Genomic DNA, 11,868 nt, shown 5'->3' with positions numbered 1-11,868 from the left:
TATACCCCTCTTCATCGGGAAGCCTACAGTGGACACTTAGATATTGTCCATGAGTTGGTGCCTCAAGCAGCAGATAATCATGCAATAATTGTTAATGGCTAGACACCCCTGCGCAGTGGTTACTCGTGAAATAATACCAGTGTGGCGTCTTTCTTACTTCATCATGATGCAGATACCAATGCCCAAACTAAATGCCTCTTGACTCCCTTGCATCTTGCTGCTGGGAATATAGATAGCAAAGATACACTGGATCGCCTTCTGTTGAACCATTATATCAAACCAGGTCTGAAGAACAACTTGGAAGAAACTGCCTTTGATATTACCAAAAGGATAAGTATGTATCACTACCTCTTTGAAGTTGTGGAAGGCTGTACAAATTGTTCTATTCAGTTGTAATGGTTTGGTTGTTTCTTTTTTCTTTTTTTTTCTTTTTTTTTTTTTGTTGAGTTTTATTATTTTATTGTGAAAACACCATACAGAGGGGTTAAAATTACATGGGCAAGGTAATGAATACATTTCTTATCAAGCATTGTTGCCTCCTCCTTTATTTCCCCTTCCCATACCTTCTCATCTCCCCCCACTCCCCTCCCCCCTCATTACTCCTCCTCCCCGGCCAAAGTCGTAAAGTTCGTTTTTCTACATGACGTCTTGTACATCTCATTGTTGCAATGGGTCAACCTGTATCCCTATTTAAACAATTTGTTTTTTCCCTTCCCCTCCACAAATCATACCAACATCAAATACAATGAAAGCAGGGATTATACGGTGGGAGAGGGACATACAAAGCAACAAAGAAATCATCTTATAAATATGTTAGAAACAATCACAAGAAAGAAAAAAATACATTTGAATCCTTATCTTGGGGTTCATTTCACCTAACATCAACTTATCTGACCATTTCTGCTTGTCTCAGACATATACTAGTTACAAATAAGGGAAACTATGGGATCTATGTTTCTTGGGGCCTGGCTTACTTCAATATAATTTTTTCCAAGTCTTTCCATTTCCTAACAAATGGGGCACTGACATTCTTTCTGAGGGAGGAATAAAATTCCATTCCATAGAATTCTATTTTCTTAATCCATTCATCTACTTAGGGGCATCAAACAAGACCATACAAAAGCTACCAAAACAACTATGTTTATTGCAGCATTATTTAGCATAGCTAAGATATCAGTTACGTTTCTTAAACATCAAAATGCCAGTCCACTCTTTGTGTCCATACAAAATATTTTCAGAATTCAAATAACAGCAATATCTTACTGTAAAAATTCCGTGGAATTTTTCCAAGTGAATTGCCTGACTTTGATGTCAAATGTATTTGAGTTGTTTGTGTACATCTACAATGATTTCTGCAGTTTGTGATTTTTTAATCAGAAATAATTTGATCTTATCTGTTGAAATGAGTAGTACAGAAACTAAAGATATTTCTGCTTCTTGTCTGAAAAAAGTATATTTTAAAATATTCTATATTCTGTGTTTGCATAATATCCATAATCTATTTCATTCTTTCCTAGATATACTTTACATTCAACATTGTTTTATAATATATATATTCATTAATAAATGTGTCCTTTCAGATTGTATTTCATATAGAAAATTTAAGATTATTTTTTTTCTAGGTTCTTTTTTTTTTTTTTCTTTGGTCCAGTCGTGGGCCTGAACTCTGGGCCTGGACGCTGTCCCTCAGCTCTTCAGATCAAGGCTAGCGCTCTACAACTTGAGCCACAGCACCACTTCCGTTTTTTTTTTCTTTTTGCTTATGTGGTGCTGAGGAATCGAACCTAGGGCCTCAAGCATGCAAGGCAAGCGGTCTACCACTGAGCCACCTTCCCAGCCCCTTTTTCTAGGTTCTTATAGTAGTATATTTTTTTTGGATAAAATGACAATGTTAACTAATTTCAAAAGTTTTGTAAAGGTTATTCCATGTAAAGGCCTTTCTAAGGTGAAGATTTAATACACTGATGTCAAACTAATGTTTAATTCTAACACTTGCATATATTGTTACACTTGTAATTTTGTAATCAACTTTTAAATAACTGTTTTTCATTTCTGCAACTGAAGAATGAAAAATATGGAATACTTCACGAATTTTCATATTATCCTTGTGCAAGTGTCATGTTAATCTCTGTATTGTTGTAATTTGGGTATACGTGCTGCTGAAGCATGTAGTATCCTCTAAATTTAAGTAGTTAATGATGCAATCTTTATATAGGCTTATATCCTTGGGTGCCTATTTGTAGCAAGGAAACGTTATTGTTCCTAACAATACTATTGATCTTATTTCCCTAAAATAATGTGTATAGTGGGAAAAAAATTATATTGTTCAGTCGATTGCTCACATTTGCATTTTTTGTCAATGACAATTTTAAGTCTTTTTCATTTTAGATTTGATCATACTTTGAAGCACTTATAGCTAGGTCCTAAGGTGATGACTTTTTCAAGTACTTATTTACGTGAATGAGTTAGCTTTGTGGAGCTAATAGATTCAAAGTAAGCCTTGCTTAAGAGCTACTTCTAAACTTCTGCAGCTGAAATTTTCCCAAATGAGGTCTTACTGGCACAAATGTCTACCCTTTATCCTTCTTCCACGTAGGAACATACCAACCAGAATATCCTACCCTGACAGCATAGTTTGTCTTACTAGAACAAAACTAATCTTAGTTACAAGGGATCATAGAGAGATGAACAGTTCAGACAGAACTGTTCAGACTAGAAGGTATTTTATCAAAATTTAAGTGTTTATTATACCTACCATTTCAAAAGTAGCTAACGCCAAGGTGAAAAAATTCTTCATATGCGTGATTTCCTGATGTCTGGCCTGTGTACCTTCCAACCAGGCAGGAACTTACACTACTTCCTTTCTATCACCAAATATTTCCATAGCTCCAGGAGAAGTCCATGTTTCTCCTCATTATTAGGCCTTAAATTGGTAATGTTTTAATCACAGTGTTTCCTCTTGCCTCCAGGCTTTAAATCTACAAATGGTAAAGCTTTAGGTCTAACTCTACCTAACACTGAGGTACAGATAATGCAATAATACTTTAAAACAGAGTTGTCTTTGATACCCTAACCACAACAGAACAATGCAAAACATGTGCCCTTTTTATTATATTACATATAGTTATATATTTTATATTTATATGTGCTGATTTCATATTTCACACAGTGAAACTTAGTAGAATTAATTGATAATTTGACAAATAAATTGATAATTATTTATTCCAATAAAGAGAATTGGAATATAAATAATTAGGTTTAGAATACATACTAGAATGTAAAAAGTATCAATGTAATGTCTTCACTATAAACCTGTGATACCTTCTAAGTGTTCTTGTTCTTCTGAATTCACATGGAAAAAAATGTTGTTTTCCTCTAATCTATAAGGGATTTTACTCTGCTGCTCTGTTTATTGTTTTAACTCACTGGTTCCAAAATGTTTTTCTCCATATTTCTGAAGCATTCCTATTGATTATACCCAAATTTTTCTGATATGATGTATAAAAGATATTATTCTTCTGCAAGATGTATGGGTCCTAGGATCCTATGTCCCAGTTACCTGCATCATCAGATAACAGGGTCAAGACTTCTCAACTAGGCCCAGGCAACATGCCAACAGAAAGTAATTGAAGAGTCATGTCAATTTCTCATTTCCTATAATATTTCAGGGCCCCAATTCCTTGAGAAACAGGAATTAGCAGTAAGCAATAGTGAAATTCAAGTCAACTTAAAATGAAGGATGAGATCACAAAATCTAAGAGAAAGTACTGCAATTCAAACTTTCAATTTACAGATGACCAGCCCATATGAGATAACAAAATCACAAAGTGTCACAAGATTATTTTTAATACCCCTCCCCTAATGATTAATGAAAGATTTCAGTCCAGCATAAGTGGGCCAGCAAAATAGCTCCTGGAAGGATAGATCCACAATTGGTCTATTAAGGCCAGGAAAACTTGACTTAGAAGTCAAATGTAATTCAGAAAAAAACATGAATTGAGAAGATCCTTAGTGCTTAATAACACCGTGAGATGTACAAGTTGTCATGTCGAAAACAAACTTTACAACTTTGGTGCTGGGGGCGGGGGGGGGGGGGGGGGGGGGAAGGGGGGGAGGATCGGGTCGGGGGGCAGGGGGAGGATGCCAAGGGATGGGAAGGGGAAACAAAGGAGGAGGCAACAATGCTTGATAAGAAATGTACTCATTACCTTGCCCATGTAATTTTAACCCCTCTGAACAGTATTTTCACAATTAAAAAAAACACTGGTACTTCAGTAAAACTTGATTCTGTGGTATAAAAATGTTGTCATTCTCAAAATATTTAATCTCCTGAAAGTGTATTCTTTCTCTTTTTTTTTTTTACATTTCTTTTTTTTTTTTGGGGGGGGGGATCTGGTTGTGGGGCCTGAACTCTGGGCCTGGGCGCTGTCCCTCAGCTCTTCAGCTCAAGGCTAGAGCTCTACCACTTGAGCCACAGCACCACTTCCGGCTTTTTTTCATTTTGCTTATGTGGTGCTGAGGAATCGAACCCAGGGCCTCAGGCATGCAAGGCAAGCGCTCTAACACTGAGCCATCTTCCCAGCCCCCACTGTATTCTTTTTCAAATAATCTTTGAAAAATCAAATTCGCAAACCAGGCGCTAGTGGCTCACGCATGTAATCCTAAATACTCACGAGGCTGAGATCTGAGGATCACGGTTCAAAGCCAGCCCGGGCAGGAAAGTCCGTTAGACTCTTATCTCCAATAAACCACTCGAATATCAGAAGTGGCACTGTGGCTCAAGTGGTAGAGTGTTCGCCTTGAGCTCAAGTGTGCAGGGACAGTGCCCAAGCCCAGAGTTCAAGCCCCACGACCTTCTAAAAAAAATTCACATTCACCAAAATAACATTTGACAAATAGATGATACTTAGTGGCAATAGAGTTACAATAGAGTTGATTTGTTTACCCAGCACTAATGCCAATCAGGTTCAACCATTCATTAAACTGTAGAAATAGTGCCACCCACCATTTGTGTTGGTCATTAGATGCCTTCCAAAATTTGTTAAATATATCAGCCTCCCATATTTCAAACCCAAACGTTAGCTAATAAAGTAAATTTCATCATTTAATAAGGTACATTTTAAAAAGTCACAAATAGTTGCCTTATAATATGTTATTTTATGTTTTCCTTATCTAACATAGTAAGTCTTGAATATGGGTACTCATCAGAGATATGACAAACATAAAATCTGTCTTCTATTTCTATCATATTCCTCTATTATAGTACATTTTAATTTTCTTTTTTCAAAACTTAAATGTAGTAGAAAATATTATCCCATGTAAAATTAAATGATCACACACCATTGTACAAAGCCATTTATAAAAATTGGTAGTTTAGAATACATTCTAAACCATTTTTAAACTTTCTTGTTGACTAAAGATTAATCTTCCAAATGGATGAGAATTAAATCATGTCTAGGTGCTTCACACCTCCAGTCTTGCAAATTATTATTGCAGATGAATGAATTATGGAAATATAAGCTGACATAAGTTCAAGTATATGCAGGATTGAAACTCCATGGAATGTATATAAACCTTTCAAACTTTTAACAGACAGTTTAACAGAATGACTATCAGGAAGTTGAAACCAGAATGGAATAATAGTAAATACATAGAATGAATGAAAAATAGAACAAGGGGCAAGTTCAGCTAGAATATCAATGTACACATGTGATAAAGAAAGTGGTTAATCTGAAATAAATCTTGGAGAAGGAGTTGGTTGACAATGATGGAAGGAGTGAATCTGATCCAGGAGCATTGGACAATTAGATGGACATATTTAATTGTAACACACTTGCACAACCTTTTGAAATTCAGTGAAAAAACACACAAAAATTACAACCAAACAGCAATCTCTAGAAATTATGAATATGACCTCTCAAAATTTTAAGCAGTTAATGAAGGGCAGTCTTGGGAAAAGCAAACAAAACTATTAAAAGAGGGCATTTGAGGTAGGGGAGAAATTTGAACAGATTTATATAGATTGTTTCAGGTTATAAATCAACTATATCTGCTTCAAATGTTATCTTCCTTCTGTGAGTTCTCTCTGACTGAACTGGATACTCCAGTCCTGAGACACACTTGATATCTTGTGAAGATAGAATGGAAGAGAAAAATATCAAGAACCCATTACTCTGCTGGAGAGAAAACAATCCTCTAAGTTTTCTTTCATCTCTCTTCACTACTCTTTCTTCATACTTTTAAGTCAATTGATTTTGAGTAATATATTTCCTTCTTTGTTCTGGAAAAGTAATTGGTGAAAGTAATTCACTAAATATTATTTGCCATTTTTTATCATGCTGTTTACTTGTTCAAGGGAGACCATTAAACTTCACACCTGCATTTGGTTGCCATAAAAACCCAACATTGATGTTAATCAGGACAAACTCTAATGTAAAACTTTGTCTCCAAAAAAACCAGTCCAAGAAACTGTGATCACAAATATTTGGATATCCATTTTTCTTTTTTCTTTTACCTTGAAAGTCTTCTTGTGTCGGGCTGGGAAGGTGGCTCAGTGGTGGAGCGCTTGCCTTGCATGCCTGAGGCCCTGAGTTTGATTCCTCAGCACCACATAAGCAAAAAGAAAAAAGCTGAAAGTGGCGCTGTGGCTCAAGTGGTAGAGCACTAGCCTTGAGCTGAAGAGCTGAGGGACAGCGCCCAAGCCCAGAGTTCAGGTCCCACGAACAGACCCCCCCCCGAAAAGAAAAAAGAAAAAAAAGAAAGTCTTCTTGTGTCTAAAGTGCTAACAAACATAAGTACTCCACCACTTTTTGGTTCAATCACTTCTAACCTCAAAGATATATTTTGCTAACAAGATGCTTAGAGGAAACCGCAGAATACTCCACTTTTATCTTCTCTTAAGACTCTCCTTAGATACCATATCAGGAACAGTGAAGTTATTCTTTGCAAAATTATTTCAATAGATTATTTTTCCCTTAGTCTTGCATTTGCTCAACAAGATGTATGGAAGAGAATAAAGTTAAATCACCCATACCTTGGATAACAGTGTCTGTTACAAAGGACAATGCTTCTATGTTCTCCTTCTATGTCCTCCTCTTAGCTCTTGCCTGATTTCCAATTAATCACAGCTTCTTGACTTCAAGTCTAGAGAAGCTGAAGGACTATAAGGCCTCCCCCACTGCTACATCTCCATGGTTTCTCCTTTAAAACTCTTTGAAGTTGCCTCCTTTGGATGTGGGATTTATTTTCATGTTTTCATTCAATCAGTTCTGCATTGTAGTGAGCCAAATAAGCTCTGTAAAATCACTTTAGGTAGCAAAAATATTACAATCTATGTCAAAAGTTTTGGCCTCCCTCCACTGCTGAAGCCAATTTGCTTAGCTAGGGCTTCTAAGAACACTGATTTCTGACCTTTTCCATGTGCTCAATTTTTTTCTGAACCCAAAACTTTTTGAGATAGCTTATGCAATAAGCTATCTCATGTTAATAAGGATATTATATTTGTGAGCCATTTAGAAATGTGAAATCACTGGTTTGAAGTATCCAATCAGATTTTTTTTCTGTGTTTCAGTGCTTCACATGCAAAGACATTGTGGAAAGTATTACAAACAGAAAAGTGTAAACCCAATACCTTTTTTCATTGTGGAGGACACTTTCTCCCTAAATATTTTGACCCAAATTATCTTTTTCAGAGAATTACTGTTTGGTAATTAAAGGTCAATTCACAAATTTTGATGTCTTTTTTTAAAGAAATTTGAATTAAATTGCACTATAACCTTGTTTCATACAGTGAATATATTTCCTGGGTAAGGACAATTTTCAAGGGAAGCTACAGGATTTACAGCAAGGTTTCTGAGGTTTGTTTGTTTAGTGTGAAAATGAGCCATCTTCACTCACATTGCTCCCTCTCCACTAAGTCTCCATGGATTTCTTTGCATGAAAGCCTATTTTCTCAGGCAATTTTAAATGTTCTTAATAGGCTACGTTGTTAAAAAGTTTGAACAATTAAAATATACGTGTCATAATTTTAAAACTCTTTTGAAATTCCTTTATCAGAATCGCGAATTCATCAATCCTAATTCCACCTTTACCATCAAAAACTGTTAACATGTTGTTTTCACGATGTAGTGTCCATGCAACTATTATTTTCCAGTGGCTTCGTTATGCAAATATATGACCACATAAGCTGATACTGAACAAAATGAACTCCAAGATATGGAATCAGAGATTTTTATTTGTGGTTGTTGTTTTTTATGTATTATGTGATTTCCATTTTCTTTGGTTTTCCCCGGTTGGTTTATCCCTTGCTGTATTTGATTTTGGTACATTGTGTATTTTGTATACATTTACCTTAATTAGGGAAGGGAAAAGGAACATCACAATGGTGACACAAATGACAAAGGGCAAAACAATGCATTAGCAATACTCACAAGACAATATGTTGGGAATATACATTACAACTTGTGAGGGGTACTGAGGTGAAGGAAAACTGTGAGAAAAGTGAAGGAGGGGGTAACAAGTTTGAAAAGTTATGTATTCACTACCTAACAATTACTGTAACCCGACTGTACATCATTTTGACAATAAAATTAAATTTAAAAAATAAGCTGCATAAAATAAAATTTCACTGTATTGGTATAGTTAATATTATTTTTTATGTAGTAAAATTTTAAAAATCAATACTATTTTGCGTCTAATTTGACTTAATTACCCTTTCTTTATCAAAAGGTCGTCAACTTGAGTGTTATCCAACTAGACAATATTTTCACAATATACTTGCATATTTTGGAAAAAATAAATTTAGCACTTTCACACACATAAAATCGAAAACAGTTTAATTCTAAGGAAACCCATAACTTTTAAAATTAAATAAGTTGTTGGGACAGAATATATGTGTTCTTCAAAATTCCTATGACTAATAACTACTCATTTTCAAATTCTAAACATTCCATACCTGAGAGATTCAAAACAGTACTTGTTTTCATGTTATATAATTCTGCAATAGATGCAGTTTCCAATGGGGTGTTACAGATTGAGAAGTCAACAGAAAAATAGCCACATTCTGCTACAGGATAAAACTATGAAGCATCTGTAATAAGTCTTCAAGAGTAAGCAATCCCAAGCTTTATGCCATAAAGTCATCCTAGCCCAACAGTTTCCAACTTGAAAGGTGCACCTTAAAATTCCCTTAATTCACATCATGAATAGCATATCTCTACTGTGAAAAAATACTACACCTCTGGTATTGTGATGCCCTCCTAATTCTGCAAAGAACACCACAATAAACTCAGTTGCATCACTTTTCCCCCAGTGGTATTCTTGAGATCAGAACACTTGCAAATATTATTTATATTTATACTTTTTTAACTATCATAGATATTCAGGATACTAAGATCAGAAGATTATGGTTCAAAACCCATCCAGGCAGGAAGGTCCCTTAGAACCTTATCTCCAATAAACTTCTCAGAAAAAGCCAGACACAAGTGGCACTGAGGTTGAAATGGTAGGGCAGGAGCCTTGAGCTCAGAGACAGTGTCCAGGCCCAGAGTTCAAGCCCTAGGTCAAACCAATAAAGCAAAAACAAAAATTGGGCTGAGAAGGTGGCTCAGTGGTAGAGAGCTTGCCTTGCATGCATGAGGGCCTGGGTTCGATTCCTCAGCACCACATTAGCAAAAAGAAAAATAGCCGGAAGTGGCGCTGTGGCTCAAGTGGTAGGGCACTACCCTTGAGCTGGAGAGCTGAGGGACAGTACCCAGGACCAGAGTTCAGGCCTCACGACCAGACCCCCCCACAAAAATAAAATAAAAGTGAACCCAAACCTAGCATTTGTCTCATTGTATACAGAGGCACATAATTAAGGAAATTGCTTCCTGTGTAACATATAGGTAGAAGAAAGAAGATGTCACACAATTATTCTCTTCATACCATGTTATACCAAACCCTCAAAAAATGCTTTTTCTAAATTTATAAATTAATATCATCCATTTGTTGGCAACTCTGTCTAGATTATTCACATTATCATTTTATACATGAACTGTTGGAATTATCTATTAACTAAGTTCTAATTATAACTCTCTTGAAAGAATTTCTAGGCAAATAGAATGCCAGAATCATTTGTGAATTTGTCAGTTAAAACCTCTACTTAAAAAGAATTTTGTAGTATCCTATAGAATATGGAATTACAAAAAAAACCAAACTATTTATTTTGAATCTAAATTCTAATTTTGCAAGGTCCACAAAGACCTACATTAGACAAACTGTGCTATTTCTCCAGGCTTAAGTTTTGTAAACCTTCATCATTTCTTTGGCATCCAACAGAATGAAACTTACTTACTTTTTCAAATTTTGGATGGGAATCATGAGCTATTTTGCATCTAAGAAGGTTCTGTAATTAAGAGAGCATTTAAAACACAACTGAGGATTATATATCAGTTGCATTTCAATACGAAACTTGACTTCTCAAAACATAATGACAAAATTAGCCCAAACTTCGAACTTTGTATTCCTTTCTTGTAACTTGGTTTGTTTTATTGAGACAAAATTATACTACCTGGTCCAGGGAAGGTATCACTATGTAATTCCACTCTCTAATCTCCTGTCTTAGTCTGAGTGTTAGAATTCCAGGCTTGTATCACATTGCCCTGCCATAGTTTGTTGGTTTATTTAATCTAGAAACACACTAGCAATTCTGAACTTCTCTGATGATCTTATCCATTGACTGCTCAGACTGTTTATGTACAATTTTGAAAGATGTTCTAACATTTGACACAGGATATGAACATTTTCAGATGCACATGCAGGGGTCTCTGATTCATTCCTTCATGGATCCGATCCCTTTAATAATGATTACTTGACTTTCTTATTATCTCTGATCCCTACCTATCTAATAGTCTCAAACTTTTTTGAAGAAAGTTCACTTGAGGACTTTTTAATATTAAAATTTATCACTTGATTCTAGTTTTACTCAGGACATATTTTCTATTGCTTTCTAACTTTTCTACATATTCTGAGAGTTGTTTCATTTGTGTATTCATGTGTGCATATATAAGTACCTCTGTGTGTATGCGTATGCTTGTATGTGTGTATGCAAAAGCCTCAAACTCTTATTCAACAATTTGCTCATGAGTGGTATTCCATCACTTGAACTGCTCTTCCAATGCAGCTTTGGCTGGTTAATTATAGATAGTGTCTCAAAGACTGTTCTGCCCAGGCTGGATGCAAACTGAACTTCCCAGACTCCTTTACATTCTTAAGTTTTGTTTTTCCAGGAGTATCAACTTTTTAAACTACAAACATTTTTGTGAGTGTGAAGTCTAACCTGTAGCCCAGATTTTTAACTCAAAATTCATATAAAGATAGATGAACATACACATTACATATGCTGAATGTACACTGTTAGAAATGTGATCTTAAGCTGGGTGGTGGTGAGATCTGAGGATTGAAGTTCAAAGCCAGCCCAGGTAGGAAAGTCCCGGAGACTCTTTTCTCTAATTAACTACAAGAAAACTGGAAGTGGCACTATGGCTCAAGGGGTAGAGCACTAGCCTTGAGCTGAATAGCAGAGGGACAGCACCCAGGGTTCAAGTGCCATGACCAACAGCAAAAAAAAAAAAAAAAATATATATATATATATATATATATATATAGGAAATCTTATATAAATATATATATTTATATACATATTATATTTACATATAAATATATATATAGGAAATAAGAAGAAATATGATCTTTGCCTCCATGTTCATTGCTAGTATAATCCCTGCTCTTTCAAGATGGACTTTTCTCCAGTTAAGTCCATTCTCTTATATCTGACTTGCATGGAACCAGAATCATTCTTCTATTCTACTTTTTACAAATTTGCACGAT

The 11,868-nt window shown here is 35.3% G+C and overlaps 1 pseudogene; it reads right to left on the bottom strand.

Moving 5' to 3' along the window:
• Positions 1-2,068: 2,068 nt before the first annotated feature.
• On the bottom strand, positions 2,069-2,168 carry LOC122095318 (annotated as a pseudogene).
• Between the last annotated feature and the right edge of the window lie 9,700 nt (positions 2,169-11,868).

Source organism: Dipodomys spectabilis, unplaced genomic scaffold (assembly GCF_019054845.1).
Source record: "Dipodomys spectabilis isolate Male_0828 unplaced genomic scaffold, ASM1905484v1 ptg000343l, whole genome shotgun sequence".
Taxonomy (NCBI): Eukaryota; Metazoa; Chordata; class Mammalia; order Rodentia; family Heteromyidae; genus Dipodomys; species Dipodomys spectabilis.
This window is presented reverse-complemented; position numbering and strand designations above follow the sequence as displayed.